Raw genomic sequence first — 27,626 nt, forward strand, 5'->3', positions numbered from 1 at the left:
TGTCGTCGGTCGTGTTCACAAACTCTAAAATCGAACTCACTTTTCTCAACGATGGGTTGATCTGTTTTCACATAATTAGTTTCAAACCGAAAATCAATACCGAAGCTCGGGGTTGAAAGTACAAGCGAGAAATTGAGATTAAGACAAATCATAGTCATTCTACAGTAAGTGTGTTGCTTGAAAAGACATACGTCGGATTCTATATGGTATAAATTTCATATACAAAAGTAACATGAGCTTTTCGCTCGTTTGATTTAATTAATAGAAATGGTGCATTAGATGTGAATCAACCAGCTTGAATTAAAACAAAGTCGTTTGCAAACTTAGGTTAAATAATTAATGGTTAAATTAATAATGTTTTCAAAACTTTTATTTATGAAAAATAATCATTTAATTACTATAATTACTTATAATAAAAGAAATCAATTTTCCTCTGAAGGACCTCTCTGCTATTAGATGTAGCAGTCCACGAAATATTTAGACATGAAAGTAAAAAAAAACTCGGATTTTTATTGATTTACGCCGTTCAAACAAGTCAAGCGGAATTCTCAGTATATTTCTTTTTTCAAACAATATCAACTGGTGCAGTATCAGGAAGAAACAATTTGCCAGTGAACATCCTATTATTTATTTGCAACAAAGCAGCAAATGATGCAAAGTTTCATTCAATTCGAAGAAGGTCAATCCTGCTTCAATTTTACCGCCATTTCTGCTGTTAATTTCTGGAGCTGCTCGTGTGACAGTTATGCAGCTGACTCTGTCACACGGTTGAGATACCGTGTGACAGATGTCAGCTGCAAACAGAGAAGAAATCATCATCATTAGTTAAGTCTTATTCGCTACCAGTTATGTTACCGAAAAAAAACAACATCAATCGCGTATACATATATCCAACATTTCACAGCACTTCGATGTCCCTTTAACAAACCTTAAAGGTATGGCTTGGCACACATCTCAATCTGCGAAAATTATAACATAACCTTTCCAGCATCCCCAACATCACGCACTTCACCAATCACACGTAAAATTTCTCCGAATTCGGATCCCCTTTCCGGTCGCTCTGCGTGTGTTGTCTCGGTTCGGTACATATAATTTTCTCCCGGTAAACACTGTCTGCTATTTCAAGCTAACTACCTCTTTTTCCCAGAATCCCGAATCAGTTCGGTAAGTGGAAACGAGTGCACTTGTCTGCCATCCAACGTGTAACCAACGTGTGTCGAAAAGTGAAATTGTTGCCTTTCCGTCGTACGGCCTTTCATGTGCGCCATCCGCCGTCCGGGGATCGTGGCATCACACAAAGAGAAGATTGATTTTCGGGAAAATCCAAGTGAAAGTGAGATTTTTACGTGGAAAAACTCGCCACCGCGTTGGGTCAGGACGGTGGGAATTGGCTGGCTGCAATCATTCGACCATCGTGGGACGAAATTTCATTTCGTTTTATTCAGTAGAATGGATTTCAATGATCATTTGATTGGCGAAATTGTTGAATACCGCAAGCTAAATTCACTTTGTTACTTAGGCTAATTTCGGACTCTATGTATTTGGATTTCCGGTATCAGTGTACTCTTATTGGGCAATCGCTTCCAAAGCTAGGATGAGTCGAAACAGCAGAGTTGCAGTCTAGAGAAGTACTGTACTGTGATATTCAATGAAAAGTAATTGAAACGACGCTTTTGTTTTGAAGGGAAAGACCATCCCATTACTATCCAGTAAGCGTTGCGACGGGATTGGTTCACAGATCACCCTTTCGTCCATTTTTTATGGTTGCTTTTTAAGTCTAGAGGTTTGAACTATTCTATATTTTAGGTGTGGTTATTTTTTTATGGAACTAACTATCGCCTATAAACAATACGACGATCAAACTAACAAACCGTTCAAATTTCTGCTTAGAATAAGAATTAAACTTGTCGGTTTCACATTCAAATTTCATGAAGTTGTGTTCAATTTCGCTGAAATTAAAGCGACTTGATATTGTGTATTTATACCACTGGAATCGGATATCATCGTCATAATAAACCTGATAACAAGTGGATTATTTTTTTTAATCAAGGAATTCTAATACTTAATTCGAAAATGTTGGCGAAATTCTGAAATCAGCATTACTATGAACTCGTTTAGTTCTGCTTTTTCTATTTAGAGTTTAACGTGGATTAAAAGTAAATTTTACATATATTTATGTCAATAATTTTACATAAAAATGTATTCTCTCCCGAAGCTTATTTTTTCGTGCAGTGCATATGGAGGAATGTTTTTTTATACTTGGGGCTGTTTGATTCAGTGCACTGATTGAAAAAACTGTCACATGTGCATAAAAAGACTTGTAGTGTATTGGTAGCCTTCTTTACTACCGCAGTGTCGCTGTGATGTCCCTCACAAATTGTAAGAGTGATCCATATTTATATATAATATATTTGGAAAATGTCTCCAGCTAGATCTATTACTTTGCATCTATTTAAAGTTATCTAAAACATTATAACACATGGGCTGAAATGTCCCGGGCCTAACACATAGCTGTTAAAATTGCACGATGCTCCTTTGGTTATTTTCAGAACAAGATATAAAAAGAATGTGTTGGCTTTACATTACATGAGCATTTGACTATGAGAAAGCTCTGTTCAAAGTAAGTGCTACGATTTTGCGTCGATATGTGACAATGGATGAAACATGGATTCATCACTTCACTCCGGAATAAAAGCGATCGTCATCTGAGTGGACAGCAACTGGTGAACCTCGTCCAAAACACCCGAAACCACAACAATCAGCTGGAAAAGTTATGGCTCGGTATTTTGAGATGTGCGTGGTGTAAAGTTAATCGACTATCTTGAGAAAGGAAATACCATTAACAGTGAATATTATATAGCCATAATGGAGCGTTCGAAAATCTGAAATTGCAAAGAAACGACCGTATATGGCAAAGAAAGAAATTTTGTTTCCTCAAGACAACGCACCGTGTCACAGGTGAATCAAAACAATGGCAAAATTAAATTAATTGAACTTTGAATTGCCCCGACATCCACCGTATTCACCAGATTTGGCTCCCAGCGACTAGTGGCTGTTCGCAGACTTGAAAAAAATGCTCGCCGGTAAGAAATTTCGCACGAATGAAGAGGTTATTGCGGAAACTGAGGCTAATTTTGAGGCAAAAGATAAATCGTTCTACAAAAGTGATATTGAAATGTTAGAGCGGCGCTGGAATGATAGCGTTGCTCTTGATGAATAAAGTTGTAACTCTTTGTTAGGCCCGAGACTTTGTTATATGTTATGTACTGGAAATCCTGGAATATTGATCAAAAACTGACAAATGGAAACACACATAGATTTCTCATAAATAATTGAACCGATTCTCACAAGCTTAGAATCAAATAAAAGGCCCTAAGGCCCCAAAAACTCTCATTGAAATACAATCTACCGTTTGAAGTTTTCGACCATTATATCCGGTACCTCCGGAATCGGCAACCGGGGTCCAACACAGACCTTTTCAAGACCTTTAAAACTAAATATAATCCGCAGGTTTCAGAAAAATTAGCTCCTTTTCCGGACATCTGGACATATTCTATCGAACGGCGAGCAGAATCATCTAGATGTTCGGTTTTGATTTCACGCTAAATGTCAAACAATAGTAATATTTGAAAAACCTTTTTTTATCCACCTAGTGGTGTAATGATGCCTTTCTCATTTAACTATTATTTTCAAAAATATCACTTTTGATCAATATTGAATAAAATAAGAAACTTTCTTGGGGTATAAACTAACATAACCTTTTCAATTTGTAAACAGTCAAGTTAATAAGATTTTTTCTTTATGTTGCATCGTCGCACTAAACGATTGAACACACTTTGCCCTATAGTTCTGGAACAGGAAGTTGAATTCGGATGAAATCAAACACCAACCTATGAAACTATTAGAACTTTTATTTGAGCCTGTTTGTGAATATCGATCAAATCATCTCTGATAAAATTAAGTGCTTCTCGTTTTAAATTTTTTGACCACTGAAAAATATAAATTTCAATTTGGCAACCCTGCACGCTATACGAAATTAAACAAAGCATACTGCGAATGGAGCAAAGCCGGACGTGTCGACACGTACCGGTTTTGCATCGTCATTTTGAATGTCGATTCGAATGTTTTGACACTCATCGCCCTATTATTTCGGAACCGGAAGTCGGATCAGGATGAAATTGCACAGTATATTTAAAGACAATGAGAGCTTTAATTTGAATCATGATTCGTGAAAATCGGTTTAACTGTTGCTGAGAAATCGAAGTGAGTTTCGTTTTTGGAGATTATCGGTGCTTTCGGAAGCGGAAACCGGGGACTAGTAGACCCAAAGTAGTTTTATATATTCACTAGCTAACAAGATCTACCAACTAGATGCATTTGGCAGTAAGTTTTATTGGAATGTGCACCTCGTTTCACTATCGCTTGCGAAAAAATACTCATGAAATGGAAAATTTTTACTAATCGCACTGTAATACCGGAACCGGAAGTCGGATCTGGATGAACTTTTCGGGGACTTTTAAAAGCATTTTAAGACTTTTTATTTGCTTCTTAGTTTGATGAGTTTAGTCGGATTGAAATGAAATTCAGGAAAATTGTATGAGACCACAAGACCTTTCATTTGAATCTAACTTTGTAAAAATCGGTTCCGCCATCTCCGAGAAAATTGAGTGACATTATCTGTCACATATACACATACAAACACACACATACATTTTGTTATCTCGATGATCTGAGTCGAATGGTATATGACAATCGGTCCTTCGGGCCTTGGTTGCAAAGTCGGTTTTCACAGCGATTGCATAGCCTTTCTACATAAGAAAGGCAAACATTCTGAACAAATATCGAATTTTGCATTTTTTTAGTAAATTTTAAATTATTTCTGTCTGTGGATTAAATTTGGTATTTGCTATTTGGCTTAGCATTCCTTGCGAACTGCCGAATGCTTCAATATTCCATATAGTTCTGTAAAAATATATTTTTTTGTGGGATTTTTAGGTAAATTTTGAAACTGCATCTTCTAAAATACCTGTAGCTGAAATCATATGCAATCTGAAGGCAGTCCCAGAAAGTATGGACGCACTTTGATTTCGCTGTAAATAATTCACAAGTGTTAGATATTCAAATTTTATTCGATATACTGATAATATTAGACTACAACAACAGAATATTATTCTCAATATTTGCTACTTAGTCATTGCTGGCGTACCTTCTTGCGAACGTTCCTCATTAAATTCCGTACAAACTTCTTGGCGACAAGTCTTGACACTTTTTTCCAATCTTTTTCGAACTGTTGAATGGTTTCGGCTGCCGAGACATGTTTCCTAATATGTGCCTTTGTTAATGCCCAAAATTCCTCAATTGGTCGAAGTTATGGGCAATTTGGTGGATTCATGTCTTTTGGGACGAAAGTGACATTTTTGGTAGTATACCATTCTACCGTTGATTTCGAGTAGTGGCAAGAAGCAAGATCTGACCAGAACACAACAGGATCCTTGTGGCTTCGAATCATGGGTAGAAGTCGTTTTTTGTAAGCATTCCTTGATGTATATTTCGCTGTTCATTGAAGCAGTGGTTATGAAGGGTTTCGAAATCTTACCGCAGCTACAAATTGCTTGGCAGACCATAGTTTTCTTACCAAATTTTTCGACTTCAATCGATGTCTCCGACTGGTTTAACACTTGCCCTTCTCGCACCGTATAATATTGTGGTTCCGGCAAGGATTTGTAATCGAGTTTTGCGTAGGTTCCGCCATGATTATGCAGTTCAAATTTCCAGCACGAATCGTATTGTACAGCTTTCGAACCCTCGGCCTGATCGATGCTTCTTGTTTTGGACTACGTTTCGGTTGTTTCTGCTTCTTATAGGTTCGAAGATTCAAACGTTTTTTAGCACGAAGAAGATTTGACTTCGAAGTGTTTACTTTTTTGACCGCATCCCGAACTAAAACCTTCCTCTTTTGCTCGAACGCCTTCAGTATACGTTTATCCAACTAAGGGTTAGCAGGACCTTTTTTCGACCCGTTTTCGGTTTATCCTCAAAGGTGTTATCCTCACCGAACTTCCTGATTGCATTTCGCACGGCTTTGTCACTTACTCCTTCCATTTTTGCTATCTTTCTCAGTGTCAGTCCGCTTTTTGTACACAATTTTTCGACGTTGTTCTGCTGAAAGTCCACGCATTTCAAAACAAACTAATGAAAACGAATAAACAACTGCACAAGTGGTTAGAGAAGAGTGTAAACAACAGGACGCAGCCATAAAAATTGACAGATTCTGAACCATTGCGAAATGGCAGCGGTTTTTGGTTGCGTCCATACTTTCTGGGACAGTCTTTATTGGTGTATAAAACACACTTGTCATCGGTTTGAATTCAAAGAACTGTAACAATAAAAAGTTTTCCATTAGTTGTGCTTGGATTTTAGCTTAGATTTTTTATCAGAACATTCATTTGTTCTGCGTAATTGAATCATACTTCACGTTATGTATTTTATGACAGATTTATCTGATCTAACGATTGTATTATTTTCAAAATCGGGCCATTGACGACTAAGCTATGGTCAGTTAAAGTCAGCGTTTAAATTTTTTTTTTAATTACTTTGGTTGGAACTTATTAACTTTTAAAATGAATTTATCTTTCCAATGCTGATGAAACTTTTGAAATTGGTCGAATATTGGCTTTCTTTTTCCTTCCTGGTATTCAGAGTGTCGAAGAAACATGCAGATATTATTCGGAAACTTTTCACGGTTATCGTTGTGTAACATTTTTTTGCCAAAGAGTTTTAAACAAGTTTGAGCGCCTGAAGCACACCAGTTTAAATACCGATTCCTAACCTAATGAACATTTGAAACAAGTTTATTCAAATTGGTTCCTAATTCGGATGAACGAACCAACAATATTTGACCTCAAAGTGCACTGGATAACCATCCAAATCCACTTGTTTCGTTTCTAAGCAACAGCAGCAGCAACATTTTAACTATTGTGTTTGTGTTCGAGACAAAGTTTCTCCGTCATCTAGTGATCCGGGGTGTTTGTTCCAGTGATGCCGCCAGAGTCAAACTGGTTGCAACTTTACGGCAATGTCGTTGAGAAACAAACTAACTCCGAGGTTTTCCATTTCACGGTAACGGAATCGTCAACGGAACTATACGTTCCGTTTTCCAAAACAAGCTGTTTATGCCGAGATGGAACGTGTAATGTAATTTGACTTAGCATCAAAGTAGTCGGATTTCGCAAACGGAAAGCAGACGCCTCCTGCTGTTTTTGCTAGGTTTGTTGTCAAACTACCGGAAAGTTGTGGTACGGTTGCGAACGACAGTACTATTAAAATTTCTCCGAATAAAACCGATGTAACTCATACGGAACCTGGCAGTGTCATCCACCCTTGACAGTATGTATGTAGTACCTACTCATATGATCGATTTTTCGTACCATAAATTGTCAACAAACTGCATTGCGGTGCCAACACACAACCTGCTGTACGAAAACACGAAAAGTTTCAGAATTCGCATAATCACCGGGACCGGGAGTAGTAATTAAAATGATATAATAAAATAGTATGACTTGGTAGGCAGAAGCGTTGGGGGCGTCTGTCATGGGCGGGCACGAAGTTAAACAGAACGCGTCAGCAGCAGGAACTAGACGTGCTGATTATTCCATGTGACACAGGAACCGGTGCTGCAGTTATAGGAAAGGGGCAAATATTTCATATCATTTCAAACACAATCTCAAACGGTTGATGAGAATTTATGTTGAAACCAGTTGTCGAGTACAGAAATATCGTTATCCTCGAAGGCTTCCATTTAGACCGTACCATTCGATTGGTTCAATGGCTGTTGATGTTTGATTGTATTAAAATTTAATCTGGTATAGATCAGCTGCTGTGAATCGATTTTGTATTTGTGGTAGAACACAGCCGATGTAAATGCATGTTTTCAAAAGTGAAGCACTTTTCAATCAAGTATCTGTACTCATTTCAGAACCAACATGCATCTCATATAACATAACCATTCCGTTGCCGTGGCTCTGAGAATTAAAGGAGATCTGATGTAGGGTAAGAGCTCTCTATTTCATCTAAGCTCCAATTTCCTTCTCATTCCTTCACCTCATAACTTTGAACATTAATCATATCTTTAAACGTACCTGAACAAAACTGTGGAACGTTTTAAAACATTAATTATAGGTTTTGCCACACTTTACAATTGAATAAAATAGTTAAAAAACCTTCAACGATCGCTTTTTTCATTTAAAATAAACTCACTTTTTGATTTAGGAACCACTGTCGTCTGAAGTTTTACAATTTATCATATTTCTGAATATTTACTAATCGATTCGTTTCAAAACATGATCACTATTTCACATAATTACACAACTATTCAATGTTGGATGACTTTATAGTTAGTGATGTTCACTTTCCACTTGTTCATTCAACGATTAAAAACTTCTGAAATTACCTGATAAGCAATAAAAGCAATGAAAAATATGAGATGAAAATTTGCACTTAATTCACTTGATTACGCTTTGTTTTCATTTCATTTCGTATAGCAAGGTTGCCAAGTTTGCTCATAATGTTAAATAAAAAAAATTATTTTTTTTTATCTTTAAAGCGTTTTTTTGTATCCGTGACATTAGTTTTATTATATCATTGATATTTATATATAAATCAAACTGTTTCGGATTCTAATATTACCAAACAGACGGTGTTAAATACTAATAAAATAACCATTGTGGCAAATCTAGTAGCACTGGTTTCTTTCCGCTATACGTCATCATAACACTGTTAAATGTGTGTGTTTCATCGGCTGTGCAGAGAGATGCCAGATATTTCCATAGAAAATATGTATCTGCTCTATCTGTTTTCACTAATAAAATGAATCAAATTCAAATCAAGTTCAAATTGGTTTCAAATTTTACTATAAATGTTTACCAGTGTTCATCATCAAACATTTTCAATAAACTTTTAAAGAAGTACTGTAATCAAATACTGATAGATACTCAAAGAGAAAAGTCTAACGTTTTACTTCTCATTTTTTATGAACCTTTACAAATCTGTATTAAATTTAGAAAATCTATAATGTGATTTAACGAACGCGAACGCAAAAATCTATACAATACAGATAAATCTGTATGAATGGCATCTCTGGTTCTACATTTTGTTTTTAGAAGGGCTAATGCCTAAATAGTAACAATTCTTTTTTTGTTTTTTTTTCAATTCTCCAAATTAACTGCAGAGTAAAATTTTAATTTTGAAACGAAAGGTAATAAAAACGATCCAAAAAATTTTAAACATCGAAATGATTCCAAACTGTTTTTTTTATATATAGTGTGTTGTGTCATAGTTGGCATTAGGCCCTTTTTATGGGAAATTCTGACATTTTGAACCTGAGAGTGTAATAGTGCAATATTTTGATTTTGATTGGTGTCGCCATTGCTAATTTATGAGATGAATAAAGGACCAACGATAGCATGAATACAAAACCTTTGAGATGAAATTAGGAGCACAGTAGTGAACATATCAGAAGTGTTTTTAGATGATTTTTTATTAATTATTTTAATTTCCAAGGAATGGGAATCACTTCCCAATGTGGAGCAAGCCGAATTAAGCAGAAATATGAAAAAATCGTTGTGATTTTGGTGGCTAAATCAGGTTTGTAAGGTAACGTCCTTACAAATGAGTTGAAATAGGGAGCCGTTACCCTATTTGTCTTAGTACAAAAGTAGGTTCAGGAATCGGAAAATTGATCTGATAGCTCGACTACTGAGATGACTATTGATACCATTGTTGAACGAGGTTATTACATAAAATTGCTATTTTTCAGTATTTTCCTTGGTAAGACTGTGGCTTAAATCATTGTTCTTATGCAGAACTAGATTAGAGTACTTAAAACCAAAGTGACGAGATCTCATCCGTAATGTTGGCAACAATTTAAAACATTTAATCCGAAATGTTGGCAGTCGAAACAAATGAGGCACACATTTATGGTTGTCAAATATTTTATTTACTGCAAACGTTTAGGGTATGTATTAGAACATTTTGATTGTAAGCTGTTCTTATGCCCCGTTTACACTTCTGCTGGTTGCCAGCATGCTGGTGTCAGTGTACTGCCCTCTTAGGAAAAAAACGTTCAACGGTGGTCCTTCGTTGGTCTAATACTTTGGATCATTGGACCACAGTTGAACGTTTTTTCCTAAGAGGGCAGTACACTGACACCAGCATGCTGGCAGCCAGCAGAAGTGTAAACGGGGCATTAGCAATGAAGAATAAACAGATCGTAAGAACAACTGAATCGAAACCATCCTGCCACCCAACAAGAACAATACATAATGACGGATTGCGAAAAGCAGCTGAAACATCGTTTTACCTTATTTTTATGTTTTGCCTTATCGGTACGCATTAGCAGATTAGGTTGATTATTCCGACAATATTATTGTAATCAACCGGTTGATTGCATCACATTAATCTTCGTATAATTAACACAGAAAAACACACAATTGTGTAAATCCTATAAATTTACATTTCACTCGATTTCGATTCATAATTAATTCGTATTGTTCAGCCACAATAGCGTGTTTATGGAAAATCATGGCACTCTGTGATTCTATAAATAATAGTCGGTATTTTTCTCTCGGGAAATGTGTTGTTTTCACATATGCAGAGCAATTGAACCCTTTGTGCTCTCATTAGTCAAGGTTGATTGCACCGGCTGCAGCAAACACAGCAAGCTTTGATTAGTGCCGGTAGCTTGGCATTCACAAACATGATCTGAGTAAAGCCAGTTGCCAGGTATACTGATTTCTCGGTATTTATAAGGATTTCACTGATCACACAGATAAACCGATTTTAGTTTTTAGCTTGGAGGCATGAGGCATGAGAAAATGTTGTCGAGGGACCTTTTTTTTTGCTTACTTAAATGAGCCCTGGTGACATTTTCCTGGTACTTCTGTAGCAGAGATTCTGATACCAATATGGTACAGATAGATTTTTCCGCAGAATACAGGTTTTGGGGAGAAATGATCTAATTTGTGCAATATGTGTACATATGTTTACTTACTTCCAGACTTGTATTGTTGCTATAGATGGGGCAATGAACTTGCATTATTACTAAGTTCAATGGTTAACGATTACTGCAAACACAGAAAGAAATAATGAAATTTACACGACATGTAAATCAGTATTAGCATGGAACAGACATGGGTTGAATCAAATATTTCATTGGAACCCCACATCGATGCAAAAATAAATTCGATTGCATTGAATTTTAAATAAACAGAACTGTATCTTTCAATTAACGCTTAGTTTTGTGATTAAATTGTATTGAGACGTACAGAACTGTGAAGTAATTTTATGTTTAATTGCCTGCTCCAAATATGTGCATGAAAATAGATGTAAATTCACAAAATATTTTTATCTGTGAAGGCTTGGTATTACATTCCTGTAGTGGAATTTGATCTTCTGTTTCAACAGACTTCGCAGCCGATTCAGAGTGTACAGAACCATTGCATGGCTGGTACTACGATTCTACTGACACTACGAATCCTTCCAAACCGGGGTTCGAACATACGACAACTGGACTAGTGCCTTATGCATTGAACCGCCAGCCCGGGTTGCTGATCAATTACTACGATTACTGATCCAACATTTTTTGCGACATTGTAATTTTGAGTTTATATTTTTGAGCAACAATTGACCAAAAAAGTCATCGCTAACTACAAAAACACAAACACTTTGATGGAAAACTGCTGTTGTCGAATAGCTTGTCAATTGATAATATTATAGTGACGGAAAATGCTAGCAGGGTTGTGCTTGACTGTCAATTATATATCATGTTATTTAGGGAAAACATATTTTAATGTGACGTTTCTGTACAAGGAATAACGCAAAAGTAAAACATGTTATTTCGCTTAAAACATGAAATCAGAGTTAAAACTCGGAGAATATTTGATGAGTAGATGTCGGAAACAATGTTCGAGATGGTTCTGAATTCTGCTTTAGTACCTTATATGTAGAATATCGCTTTATTTAGGACACTTGTTAAGCCGTTTCAACAGTCTTGATTATCTGATTTGACTGGTAGTTTGGTATTTTTTTACTAAATCCGACTATAATTTAGATCTGCCGCAGATATTATACTACTAACTCCAAAATGTAAATGCCTACTCATGAAAACCGTTCCGGAAATACCCATATTGTAAAGGTTTTCAAGGAATATCAATAAACCGGAAGGCGCCATCTTGGAATTTAAAACCACCTCAAACATCGTTTTCTAACATGTACTAATCAAACCCGTTCCGAAATACTTATATTCTGATGGTTTGTAACGAATATCGATGAACCGGAAGTCGCCATCTTGGAGAAGTGCAATTTTTTGACGGTGGTTTATTGTTATTTCTGCTCGAAAGTGCAAAACCAGAGCAATCCACGCCACCATTGTTTTTCAGTGAAAAACGCCACTAGTCATCTACAAACTCAGAATAAAATAATTCATAATAGTTGGAAATAGATAGTTATTTGAATACTTTCATTTAAATTTCAACAAATCATTGCTCATTTTTTGTACGAATTTATTTTCTTCCAAATATATCTAGTAAAAATCTGGTTCAAGCCCCCCTTCGGAATGCAGTACCCATACTGCATTACTTGAATAAACATGCAAATGTTAAATACTTATTTGTGTTTACTAATCACAAGCAACAACTATTGAATTGTTTGTTTGGAAACAACTACGACTCGCCTCGGAAACTTGCTGCTTAGAAAATTTCATTTCCATACCGAAACTGTTTGTTTTCCTTTTCTGCCAAAGCAATTTATTTTGCCAGCATGCAATCACAGTCGGTAGTTTCTCATTGTCAGTTTGTCGGATTTTATTATTTGTTCTAGTATTATCATATATTCACCCACCCCCGAGTCGATCCGATTTTGCTCTATATTTATGATTCCGTGACGTCAATGGGATCTTGATGGTATTTTCACTCACTCGCGGAGTCCAGATTTATTGTTGTCCGTATTTCTAAGCATGTACTGAAAAGTTTATTCAAGATTTATGGGTTCGTTGGATTGGTGCAGCGTATTTGGGTCAATTCGAGTGGATAAATCAACCAACAATTTGTTTTATCAAAACGTTGACATCAGAAACCAATAGAGAAAAATATGTATGTAGAACATTGAGCTCAAAACCGTTTTTTTTTCACAGCGATCGCGACTTCGGAGTTGTATTGAAAGTAGCGAAAAAACTACATTGGCTTGAAAGTACAATCTCTAAGTACCACAGGAAGAAAACTCGTCGAAGAAACATGTTGTTTTAAAATTGTGTTAATTTTTAACATTTTTAACAATCCCGAATTATGTTAATTAAGATCATACATGACATGTGAGTAGATTGTTGCTAGAATTATGAAGTAGCTAGATTCGCGACAGAAAATAATAATTAGCGCCGTTACGAACATAATCATTTTTTCTACAAAATTCCCGTATAGGGCCGTATTTATGAAAAAAAAAATTTGAATAAGAAAAAGAAATTGTGGTTTATGTTATTTTGATTATACTCCATCGAAATCGTTTCCTTATGTTGGTGCAACCGCATGAAGAAAAATGTGAACGTGTGAACACTGCTTAAACACTGCATTTGACAGCGAACTAAAACCAAAGAATCAAAATTTTCGGCTTCAAGCCAATTGTATGCAGATGACAATCGTGCCACCGGGGTGCAATAACCAGAGTGACGACACCTGTTCGTTTAGAATGACAGCTTCTGGTTCCAAATGAGCAAACGACCTGTCAATAACTTTGTAAAGCTAACGACACTGCCAACATTTCGGGTTAAATGTTTTAAATTGTTGCCAACATTACGGATGAGAAGTCGTCACTCTGGTTATAGGCACTCTAGTTGTGCCTATTTCCAATTTTGTTTTATTATGATTTCTTGGCTACTTCGATGGAATGTAAATTGGCAGCCGCCGAATCTCGAAAAAACGACGAAAAATGCTGGCAGGGTTGTGCTTGACTGACCACTATATCATGTTATTTAGGGAAAACATGTTTTAAGATCACGTTTCAATTATATATATATATATATATATATATATATATATATATATATATATATATATATATATATATATATATATATATATATATATATATATATATATATATATATATATATATATATATATATATATATATATATATATATATATATATAATAGGTATAGAATTCGCTCAAACTTTAGGAAAATTTTCCGAATGTCATATACCAATCGATTCAGCTCGACGAACTGAGCAAATGTCCATGTGTGTATGTGTGTGAGTCTGTATGTGTGTTGTCAACAAAAAGGTCGAGATCTCAGAAATGGCTGGACCGATTTTGATCAAACTAGTTGCAAACGATAGGTCTCCCCATCACCCAGAACGCTATTGAATGGCTTTGAGATCGGATGTTTACTTTTTGTATGTTATACGAAGTTTTATGTCAAAATTTTCAGTTTTTTGACAGTATCTGTCACAATTGACCTTGAACACAGAATATGTTTTCAGACTTAGATTCCGCACCTTTCCACAAAGCCATAGATTGTTAAAATCCGTCCATTTTTAACGGAGATATCGAAATTTTTGTGTAAGCGACTTTTCCCTCTATTCCATCCTTTTTCATGACATGTTGCCTCGGACCGATTTTAGCATGTTTCGTTTTTGGCAACACAATCGTTCGAATATGACATATGTAAACCAGATGATGGCAGCATTTTCGAGTTGAAAGCAATTCCATAATTATATTGTTTTAAGCTACTTACAGCAATAAATGCTGGAAGAACATAACACCCATACACAATTCGAATAAGTTCGTCGAGATCAGCAAATGCGTGTGTGACAAATAATTTCACTCAATTCTTTTCCAAGATGACTCAACCGTTTTCTACCGTTTCAGGTTCATATGAAAAGTCGTATGATCCCAAACAAGGTTCCTGAATTATGTTTAGTTCCGACCACTAGTTCCGGAGTGTGAAACGAAATTAAAATTGTGTAACTCATGTAGAATCGGGGTAAAACGAATAAAGATATTACGTGCGATCATTTCAAATACCTGTAATTGGATTATTGCAGACGAGTATCCAGAAATATTTTTCGGGGGGTGTTTCCGAACATGTTGATCAATTTCCATACGAATCGATTGTTTGTTGAAACTTATTCATTTTGTAATTGACTTAAATATTTAAAGAGAAAAGTTTTTGTAATATATTTTTTTAGTTTCGGAGGGGGTTTGAACCCCTAAAACATCCCCCTGTATACGAGTCTGAATGATTGATATATTCTATATAAAATACCTGCAACAAAGGAGAAATTCTGACAAAACTGTATTACATGCCCTAGGCGGACAACTAATTTGAGGGTATTTCTATGAAATATAGAACACTTTGATCAACCAGTAGAACAGTATTTTTTCAGAACCGTCAATGTAATTCAAGTAGAAAGATGATTCTGAATGAAACAAGATGCAGTTCTCTACAGTCATTCTGACTAAATGTAATCGGCATTATTATTGGAGTTATTTACTTGTCAGGAATACCTGTTGGTTTAACGCATTCAGTTTTTTTTTCATGTAGTAAAATGATTGACAAACTTTTTTCAAAGTAAAAAGTTGAGTAAATTGTGGTAAAACGAATAAGATAGTGAATTTTGCGGCTATCGTTAATGTAACTTGAATTCCATTGAAATTATTGAGTTAGATTGCATTTTTGGATCTTATTGCCCTACTGCACATTGCAGATTTTTTTCCTGGAGCCAGTTTGAAAATCCAAACGAATTAAACTTATGAAAAGATATTCTCCCAAAGCAGGAACCAAACCTGTAATTCTTTTCCAATCCATGGAACCACAATAAATTGAGCTACCCTGAAACATTTCAGGAGTAATTCGTTTGAAGTTAGTAATATTTTTTGACGTAGGACTACGTTTTTGTTTTCAGTTTAGCTTAGCTTAGCTACCCGTTCGTGAGTTTCTCGTGATTGATCAGAAATCAGTTGAAATGGCATATTGCACCAACTGCATGATGGATGTAAAGCTTGCTTCATTTAGAATTGGAACAAAGACAATTGCCTGTATTTCAGTTATTTATTATTGTATTCAAGATCTTTTTTTATACAAATGTAGCGTTTTCTTCATACTTTTAAGAAAAAATACGGATAAAATTATTCGTCACGGTTTTGAAGGAATTCTCGAATTTTTCCTGTAACACGTCTGGCATTACGAAACTTACCTTGGCAAAATCCTGCTAATCTGCCCCCGTATCAGGATAGATGTCAACTATTAGGAATCGATACGCTTCATCGGCGCCGAAAAATTCAACAAGCATTATTAATTGCAAAACTGATCAATGGGGAAATTGATGCTCCTGAATTACGCTCTGTAGTAAATTTTCGGATACCGAATAGGACACTGCGGAATACATCACTGCTTCAGCAGAGATTTCACAGAACTCGTTTTGGCTTTAATGAACCGATTACTGCTTCCATTCGAACTTTCACCGCTGTTGAGGATCTTTTCGAGTTTGGTGAATCATCTAGTCATTTCGCGAAAAAACTGAAACGATCCGATGTGATTTGAATTTTTAAGTTATATTATTAGTGACATTTGTGATACTAGCTTTAAGTTACATTGTGTTTCATTACTTTCGTTTATGTTCTTGAAAAGATAGTGGTTTTTGCGCCCGTTTGAGAATGACAAACGAGTTCAACTCAAATGGGCTTTTTCCCACTCTAATTGTCCATTTAGATCTTGTATCCGATGGACACAATAATAGTAAATAAATAAATAAATAAATAAATAAACACGGCTCAGTAGGCGGCGCACACCTTCTTCGTCCATCGTTTTAGCTATCTTATTCCACCAGGTCGTCATCTGATTGATGTCTTTGACAACGTTTCCCTTTGCCTTGCGTCTCCTCTTCATGATTGCCCAGTATTTCTCAATAGGGCGGAACTGGGGGCAGTTGAGTGGGTTAAGGTTTTTCGGAACAAACTGGACCCCTTTCTCTGCATACCATTCTTAAACGGCTTTGCTGTAATGACAGCTTGCCAAATCTGGCCAAAACTTTACAGGATGGTCGTGGGATCGAATGAACGGCAAAATTCGTTTTTGGAGACACTCTTTTTGGTATAGTTCCGATGTCATTGTCTTATTTGTAACGAAAACTTTCGTTTTTTTGCCGCAGCTGCAAATGCCCGGCCAAATCATAAATTTTCTTGCAAATTTGTCGGCAAAAACAAATTAAAATTTGGCTGGAACATCCCCCCGAGCCGTTGCCAAGTAAAATTTTTGACCTGGGATTTGACCGAAGTCAGCCTTGACACAGGTTTCATCGTCCATCAGAAGACACCCGTTGAACTTGGTCAGCACCTGGTCATATAGTTTCCGAGCACGAATTTTGACCACACTATTCTGTTTCATGGTCCGATTTGGCTGTTTGCTAGCTCGATACGACTTGATTCCTTCCCGGAGTCGAGTTCTCCTCACGGTACTATGGGCAGCACCGAATTTTCTGGCCAAATCACGGTCCGACAGATTAGGATTCCTCTTAATCGTCTTCAAAATCTTACCACGCAATTTCCGGTCGTCAGTTCGACTCCGACGATCGGCTTGAGGCTTCCGAATCGTCGTCAATGTTTTCTTATACCGTTTGATAACGCGCCATACGGTATTTCTGGGCAATTTCAGCTGTTTAGTTAGCCTAGATGCAGACCACAATGGATTTTCCAAATAACTGTGCACAATTTTTTTTCCTTCTTTCGGCTTCCATGTTGATTGTTTACAAAGTACAGTCGATTTTCGGAATGTCAAAAATCATACGTGAAGCTGACAAAATTCCCGACACGTGGGCGCCAAGAGCTTCCAAATCCGTCCACCAGGAGCGCTACAATATGAGCAAAAGTTTGTTCCAATTCTAAATGAAGCAAGCTTTATTATTTCCGTTTCGAAGTGAAATGCATCCGGTAAAGTTGCATTTCTCAGGACGGTAGTCGATCGATTTAAAATCAACCAAGTCGAGTTCGATTCTTCTATACAAAAGCTCGAATACACAAAAAAATTAAATTTATCAGCGACTCGAATTGTGCAACAAAAACTGCTCACTCCTAACTTTTGCATAGAGAATTTAAATCTCAAAAATAATTTAAAAAAAGTCAAAAGCAGACTTTGGTGTAAGAGAGCATTGAAAATTGTTTCTATTCAGGCGTTAAATACGTTCGAATAGTTGATGAATGCCTTCAAAGCAAAACCATGAGTTTTGCTTTGAAGGCATTCATCAACTATTCGAGAAGAGGCAGAGGCAATAGCAGCAAATGCATTAACCACGTTCGGATTCTGTGGCAGCCTGTTCCAGTCTACCGACATCTGTTTTAGCCATTCCTGTGCCTAGAGCATGGGGTGCTTCTCGGAATTCACAAAAAAAACTAACAAACGGTAGCTTCATTGTTACCTACGAATTCGACACTTGCGTCGAAAATACCAACTAAATCAATATTTGGTATGCGGTAGCCATCCTCGGATCGATCGCATTCGTGCAACTGCACTCTCGGGAACGATTTGTTTTGATTTTCCGAACCAATATTGCTAACCGGACGAACTCGTATCAAGTTAGAATCGAATGTACTTTCCGTTTTTCGCTTCCTCGGTTCTTCGATTTCCACCGGTTTGATCTACATGTGTTCATTTGAACTGCATTGGATTTGTTTGTCGAATCAGCAATCGGATCACTCTCAGGATGGCTTCAATTGTCCTTCAATCCAATCTTCGCCAGAGTTTTCTAAATGTGCAAACAAACGGTATTTATTTCTGCATGAACTAGTGAAATTATATTCGTCCTCACGACTTGAATTTTAGCTCACCATGCCACGAACCGGGCTCAGATACCTTTCCGTTTAATTTCAAATCTTGGTTCGGTTTCTCAGTGCCTTTTCCAAAAACAAACCGAAATAACATGGTTTCGTTAGCATAAACAGTGTGTTCGTCACTATGGAAACGGCATTGTAAATAAAAACATTTTCACTAATTTCCAAGGCTTAAGGGTTGAAATAAACTTTCAAAGTCGAAATGTGACGTCCAGAGGCGAAACGTTTCCCCCTTGGGAAAAACCGACGCAACCTTACAGCAAACGAAAGTCGGTAAGTATCGGATTCTATGTAATGGAGCAGGAAAGGTTTCCTCATCTGTTCATCTGCAAATCATCCGCATCAACGTGGGATTGCATTCTCCCTCAACAACGTATACGTTTGTCGAAAGGTTCAAAAGCAAAAGTTGATGTGCTGGAACTACTGCCATTGCACCAGACAGGATTCTCCCCATCGTCGATAACGTTAAAACTGTAGTGGAATAGAATCGATTTGAGCATCATTAATTTAACATTTTCAAGATTTTCCAAATAAATAATCTGGCACCTCTGATGCACGGTAATATAATATTAGGTAACCAACCAAGCAGTACTGGGCCTACACAAATGTTTTAATCCACCTAATGAAATAATTATTATGTTAATTTTCTAAATGCGAATCTGTTTCTGGTGATACACGTTCTATTAATAATCTGTCAAAATCTGTCTTTCAATTTCTTTTATTAGCTTGTTTTGTGTTCTACGCGATTCCTCCACCCCCTGCTATGGAAGCTGGTTCTTGAAACCGACGCATTTTGTTTTGGTGGCGTTGTTGTCAACAATATGTTAAGCTACGTTCATACCATACAATCAAACTACACTGGTGTCAAAAGTTAATTTCTTCAAACCCAATATAAATATAACTCTTGTCTAGTACTCTCTGCAAAACAAGTAATTTGACCTCTTTTTGAATAAGAAAAAAATTAGAGGGTTGTATTCAAGACACGACCGAGCACAATAACATTAAAAATGGAACGTTTCTAGGGTCTTCGTAATAAATACAAAAATAAAGATGATAATGATGATGATACACTAAACTAAAAACTTTTTCAATTGACTAATTACAAACTTGCTCTAGTTGAGGCGCTTAGATTGTTAGCGAATGATAAAACTGACAATTAGATTCTTATCTTAGATTAGTATCTTTGATACTATATGATATTGCATCTAATTGTACTGTATATGTGAGCCTGTGGAACTCATTTATACTACCAAACCGAGGAGGCCGCTTTTAGATAAGTTTCAGAATTTAATTTTGAATCTTTTGAAGCGTTTAATTCCTGGTGGGACAACAACTCGTTCAGTCACATTGTCACGTTTTGTTCGTATGGGAATGGAGATTTAAGTATGCAAACCGATCCGTTGACAAATTAAAACATTTTTAAGCTTACAATATTGAAGCTTTGGAATCATTTAAATGAGGAAAATCCATTAACAAATCATCGAGGAACAAGCGCTGCAAATTAGATCCGAATTAGATCTAGTGCCGTTAATACTAAATTAGCCTGATAGTTACCAGAGAACCAAAATAAAATACTCATTTCAAATAAATTTTTCAAAGGAATGCAATTGAATTATTCAAATGACGTTATCTCATAAGTTTAAGTTAAATGTTTCCGAATCGATTGGTTGTTGAATTATATAAATCAATCAACAAATGACTGAGGTATGAGCGTTCAAAATTATGGCAGAAAAATGTTACGCGATTAGTTTTGCATGACCACCCAGCCTCGGGAAGCATTTTTAATGGCAAAATCGACCAACAATTTGCTAAATACATGGGATATTTCAAAAGAACCGATAACCACGCTGATTCGGTTCTTCAATAGCTAGATGATATATAAGATATTCAAGCGAACACGAAGCGGTGTTGTGCAGACAGCAGGAAATTTCACCAACACATAATGCAAAAGCGACAATCCAGCAAGTGAACGCATATACAATCCAGTCATCAGCTCACTGGACGAGCTACTTGTTTCATTCGCAGTCAAACATCAACTAGGCAAAGAAATATTGTGCAGCCTATATTTATAGATTTCTCTTCATACTACGCAGAACGATGCGGTGTTTTTTATGCATGACGCAAAGCCTCCTATGCCGAACAAGAAGTTGACGTCATTTTGTACAGCAGGGATTGGTGGATGAAAACATAGGTCGATTCCAACCATTTTTTCAATAGTATGCTATTGAAATACTGTAACGACGTCGTTATACATGTTTAAGTTAAAAGTTTCCGAATCGATTGGTTGTTAAATTATAACAATCCATCAACAAATGACCGAGTTATTAACGTTCAAAATTATGACACAAAAACGTTACGCGGCTATTTTTGAAACTTTTAATTGACACCCGGCCCCGTATAGTGAAGAGTAAGGCATTTTTAATGCCAAAAAAGTGGTTTGTTATAGTTTGATTACATTCCATCGAAATCATTTCCTTATGTTGGTGCAACCGCATGAAGAAAGATGTGAACACTGCTTAAACACAGCATTTGACAGCGAACTAGAACCAAAAGAACCAAAAATTTCGGCTACAAGCCAATTGTATGCAGATGACAATCGCACCACCGGGGTGGATTCCTCTCGACTTTCAGATACCACCTTTTTTTTCAACTCACCAATAGATTATGCCAGAGAGAAGCCTTTTATCGAAATGAGAACGTACGCAAAGTACTTTGTTGAGGGTGTTCAGCTGTGCTTTTATGCAAAAAAACCGGATTTATTGAGCTCTGTAGCAGCTGATATCGTTAAAAATTATATGAAAAACAGAAGAAAACCCTTTTCAACTTTATATAAATACTACAAAAATCTCCCATATTCCTTTAAATAACAGTGAACTATTCTTAAGGTTAGCTCGTTGATGCGAAATTACATTTTTTTTAATTAAAAAATCAATGCATCCGAACATAAACAGAATGCACGTCATATTCAATTCGATCAGACAACGTTCACAAAAATTCAAGCTGCAATATCTGTTCTAGCATTTCGAAATTTCTGCTTAGTTCGTTAGAAGTAGCTGTTTTGTAGGCCTGAGTTCGAGTAAAGCGTGCCTGGTTGGGAAACAGTACCCATTACGCTTAGAGCACTGTCAAACATGCGGTAAAAATTAATTAATCAAAAATTAAAATTAAACTGTTTATGGAATTTTTCTCATAACGAAGATTTTAATGTTTGACACTTTTCACGCAGAACTGAATTTCATCGAAAATGCTCTAAAGTTACAAACGAAAGTTTAGGTGGTCGCCCGAGAAGATGTTTGAATCTGATAATAGATATTGGGTTCAGTAAAAACGATGGTCTGAATCATTTCGAGTCAGGGAGGATAAAAATGATATCTTCGCCATCAACCATCTCACTAATCTTCCAAAAAAATAATCCAATTCTCAGCTTCAGGCAGTTATGTTGGTCATATCGCGAGATTATTTTCCCAGCCGAGTAGTTAAGTTGTTAAGTAGTCGACTAGTCGAGGTGTCAAGTAGTCGAGTAGTCGAATAATTTTGTATTCGAATAATCGAACTGTCGAGTAGTTAAGCAGTCATGCGGTTGAGTAGTCAAATTAGTCAAAGTAGTCGAATTGTTGAGTTGTCGAGTAGTTCGAGCAATCAAATGGTTGACCTTTCAAATAGTCGGGTAGTCGAACGTTTGAATAGTCGAGTCGTCTAGTAGTCGAGTAGTCGAGTAAAACCGTCGGCGGAAAGGCAATTGATTTAGAACTCATTATTACAATTTTCGCATCGTAAATGTTCAAAACGAAACATCAGATAATACTGGATTATATAGTTTTGATTACATTAGGTATAAAATATCCTGTTGCCTGTTCTGACCTTTAAATCCGAAAAATTTATGTAACTCGATCAAATGAAAAGGTAGGAAGGTGGTTTAAACAATACAGTTGCTCAACATAAAATTTTAAGGTAGTCACTGTGGAGTGCAACAATTTTTAAATTCAATTAACAAATGAACTGCCGATGAATCAAATTCATCGTTGACAGCTGCCGTGTGTTTGTTTTGTTTTGCGACTGCAAAATCAAAATAGAATAAAGACGAAAAAGTGCCTGTTAAAAACGTGTTCCACAGTGGAAAGAACTAAAAAGATTGTTCTGTATGCGTTTCCAGCATTAAGGAGCAATATTTGTATAAATCTGTTTAGTGTGAGGCGACTTGCAATTTTTAAATGTATATGATGAACCTCTGATAAACTTTTAAACTGTAAACAAATACACGGCGACTGTCAAAAAAAGTTCATTCTGTTCATTTTTGTGAGGTTATGTTATGTTCGTGCAAAACCAAATTGAAAAATTTTGGGTCAGTAATCGTGAACCAGTTGACTCGGTAATAATGTACACTGAAGTCTTTTTTTATGCGAATTTACGTACCGCATAAAAAAAACCGCATAAAAAACCCGCATAACTCTGAAACTTCCTATAAAAAAAACGCATAACTCTGAAACTTCGCATAAAAAAAGACCGCAGAAGGGTAAACAGCATAACTCTGAAAATTCGCATAAAAAAAACCGCATAACTCTGAAACTTCGCATAAAAAAAACCGCATAACTCTGAAAATTCGCATAAAAAAGACGCGTAAAAAAACCGCATAAAAAAAGACCGCATAAAAAAAGACCTAAATGTAATTTTTGACCCTTCGTTAATAAGCGTCGACTACACAGATAAAAATATTTACATCTATTTTCGTGCACATATTTGGAGCAGGATATTGAATATAAAGTTATTCGTCTGGTCTTTACTTTTCAATATACCTAAAAAGCAGAACTAAGCAAAACTCAAAATATATTGTATAATTCATTGAAAAATCAAAGCATTCTATTCACTTTTACATCGATGATGGTTTTCAATTAAATTGTTGATTCAATTGATGTCTCTTTCAAAGTATCATTGAATTACATGTCGTGTAAATCTCATTATTTTTTTCTGTGTAGTTCCGCCAAAATACCATGGAAACAATGCAAGTTAGGAAGGAAGCAAACATAGGTTTACATTCAGCACGTAATGATTTATTGCTTAAACAGACTTTAAAGCTTCGTGGAATGAGGCAAGTACAAACTAAATAGATTCTAAGCAATAGTTCCAAGAAGTTTTTACTTTCTTATTTTAAGAATCACCGGATATGAAGCAAAATTGCTCAATATCGCTCATATATTTTTCTCGGTGAAAAACAGCACATCGACTTTGTAAAACCCTTCTTAATCCACCTAGTGGTGTGATAATGCCTTTCTCTTCTTCTTTCATAACAGTCTCATGAAAATATGTTTCATACAATTATTAAATAATTTTAGACGCCAATTGATTCAGATTGATTCTAGAAGTTCACAAAAGCATGCTTCAGTGTTTATGTTACACAGTCAGCATCATTTTTCCAAACTAGTGCTTGACATTTGCGTTGCCTATTTGTATGAGAACAGTGATGCTAATCTAAAGAAAGCCTTCTTAGTCCACTTAGTGAAATTTTCATATATCTTGAAAAATCACCATAGGGGGGAGTACATGAAATTTTCGAAATCGAAAAAAAATTTTTGATGCCAAAAGGCTTAGAATTGCATGAAACGTCGAGATTTAGTGTCATCTCGAAAAAAATTTTTTTTGAAAAAATCGACTTTTTGGGACTTAGAAAAAATATGAAAATTTTTGAAAGTCCCAGGAAGTTGATTTTTTCAAAAAAAATTTTTTTTGAGATGACACTAAATTTCGATGTTTTATGCAGTTTTAAGAGTTTTGGCATCAAAAAAAATTTTCGATTTTGGAAATTTCATGTACTCCCCCCTATGGTGCTTTTTCAAGATCGAAAATTGTCAAACCTTTACCACCGGGCAGCACCCCTTAAGCATGTCCGATTTAGGTCAAATTTTGCATGAAGGCTTTTTTCGAGGTGCTTAAACTTTTGAGCACTAGAACTTTACGAAAATAGAGTTGATCCCAAAATTTTGGTACCCTTATATATATAAGAGCGGTAAAAATCAACGTGTTTTGTCGGTTACGTCACTTATACAATCATATATCTGGAACCAAAAGTCACAACCATTTGATCTTCGAACTTGATCAATAGCACGACAGTAGCTTTCAAACGAGCCCAAGTTTGTTAAAATCGGATCAGCCATCTCTGAGAAAATTGAGCGCGTTCAAATACAACGCTTTTTGTCGGTTACGTCACTTATACAATCATATATCTGGAACCAAAAGTCACAACCATTTGATCTTCGATCTTGATCAATGGCACGACAGTAGCTTTCAAACGAGTCCAAGTTTGTTAAAATCGGATCAGCCATCTCTGAGAAAATTGAGCGCGTTCAAATACAACGCTTTTTGTCGGTTACGTCACTTATACAATCATATCTCCGGAACCAAAAGTCACAGCCATTTGATCTTCGAACTTGATCAATGTCCCGACAGTAGCTTTCAAACGAGCCCAAGTTTGTTCAAATCGGTTCAGCCATCTCTGAGAAAATTGAGCGCGTTCAAATATCTTCGAAAAGTGCACACACATACACACACACACACACATACATACACACACACACACACACACAGACATTTTCCGATCTCGACGAACTGAGTCGAATGGTATATAACACTATGGGTCTCCGAGGCTCCGTTCGAAAGTCGGTTTTTCCAGCAATTCTAATACCTTTCTATAGAGAAAGGCAAAACAGTACATTCGCAGTACGCATTTTTACTAAACATAGTGAATAAACAACAAAAGCAAATGAATTTGATTAATATCTAAAAAGGATAACAGATTGAAAAAAAAAGTCATTTGAATATAACCATGTAATGGAAACCTGTTCGGGTTTACATCTCATCCAAGTCAGTCGATAAAACAAAACCGCTTACGTTGGGGACAGGAGAAACCAAGTATAGTATTGTGTAGTGAACAATAGACCTCGAAAATGAGTGAACCAAACGAACAAAAGTTACCGTCGGTACGAAAGAATACAATTATTGTTGACTTCAGACAGTGCAAAATTCGACCTTCGATACGAGAACTTGAAGGTTTGCTTAAGGAGCAAATGCATCTTGACATTAAACGTGTGCATTTACTTCAATGCAATAAGACCAATAATGTTGTTTATACCCAGTTCTATAAAGAGTTGGAGTTCAATTCGCTAAAGACAATAATAATTTGCACTATGTGGAGCATGAAAATATCGAGTACAACATTCCAGTATATATGGAAGATAGTGCTAAAGAAGTGCGTGTGCATGATCTTCCCTCAAGCGTCATCGATCCTTATATTCGCGCAACTATGTCCCAATACGGAGAGATTCTCTCTATCGGAAAAGAAAAGTGGAAGAATTTTTTCCCCGGTATTCTAAATGGCGTACGTTTGTTACTCATGCGCTTGAGGAGGCCTATACCTTCTTATGTGACATTCGGCCAGAATACAAGAATACCGTGCAAATCACTTGTTACCTATGACAATCAGATGGCCACATGTCAATATTGCCAAAAAGCTGTTCACTACGGTAAGTCATGTGATAAACCGGACAAGGAGACAACTATACCAAAGCACAACAATGCTTCCTTCACATCAACCCCAAGCAACCCCAGTACACCTGTGACAGTCACCAACAACAGGGAAGTATCCCCTTCAACGAAACCATCCAACGTAACCCCCATAGAACAAAGTACACCAGCTGCAGTTAACAGCTTACCACCCAACCAACCAGCAACTGCAAACAATGTACAACAAGGCGCATCTACAGCAACTAGCAACGAAATCAACAACAATACCACGGCAATGGATGACGAGACGAACCACGAACAAATTGCCCCTCAATCCTCGCAGGAGGAAAATGGAAGCTCCTCCCCCCCTAGAAAAAGGGTGACAACTAGATCCAATACAAAAAAAATTATCTAAAAACTCAGCTAAATCGGCCACGTAAAGCTTGTACGCAAATAGGCCTGAATGAAATATCTTTCAAATAAAAATGTAATGGAAACCGTGAAAAAGCTACCGCAGAGACGGAACTCGAACCCGTAGCTAGCTCCTTGCCGGGGAGATCGTTTTGCGAATTCAGATCAGATTCTTCTGAAAAATTCTCAAAAAAATATGTTGTACGTCAATTTTTAGAAAATACTCTTAGAAGTGATACAGAATTAGTTTCGAAGGTACAGGCGACCGAAAAGTTTGTAGAACACAGGGGGGAATAGTTGCGAAAAAAACTGTTTCTTCCTGTGCTTCACATACAGGATAGTTTAATTGGAAATTAAAACTCGATTTCCCCGGATAGGAGGTAGCTACGGGTTCGAGTCCCGTATTTGTGATAGCTTTTTCGCGGTTTTCATATCATAGTTGTATTCGCATATCATTTTTCAATCTGTTTTGCCCATTAGACACTGATCAAATTTAAAACTAGTTCAAGGCGGCCCTACGACTGAGAAAGACTAAATAAATCGTTGAAAGTAACTAATTATCAGATGATTTATTTTTATAATCTAAAGTTTTTTTTTTATTTTAATCCTTCAATTATTAAGTTTAGATAAAAACTAAAAAATGAACGAATTAATCATCAAATATTTGTTGAGAAGCGGATATTTCTGATGATTATTTTGATTTAAATGTTGTGACGCGCAGGAACGAATATTGAAAAAATTGTCGTTAGCATGTACACACTTAAAACCTTTTCTTGAGCTCGGCATAATAAAATGCCGAAACTGATCAGCAACACCTAAATTTGCTGATTGCTCAGTAATCAATACG

General features: G+C 36.3%; 1 protein-coding gene across 2 annotated transcripts in view; it reads right to left on the minus strand.

Moving 5' to 3' along the window:
- Positions 1-27,626, minus strand: part of LOC131435017 (uncharacterized) — a 425,332-nt gene that overhangs the window by 158,884 nt on the left and 238,822 nt on the right. The window lies entirely within an intron of this gene.

Source organism: Malaya genurostris, chromosome 3 (assembly GCF_030247185.1).
Source record: "Malaya genurostris strain Urasoe2022 chromosome 3, Malgen_1.1, whole genome shotgun sequence".
Taxonomy (NCBI): Eukaryota; Metazoa; Arthropoda; class Insecta; order Diptera; family Culicidae; genus Malaya; species Malaya genurostris.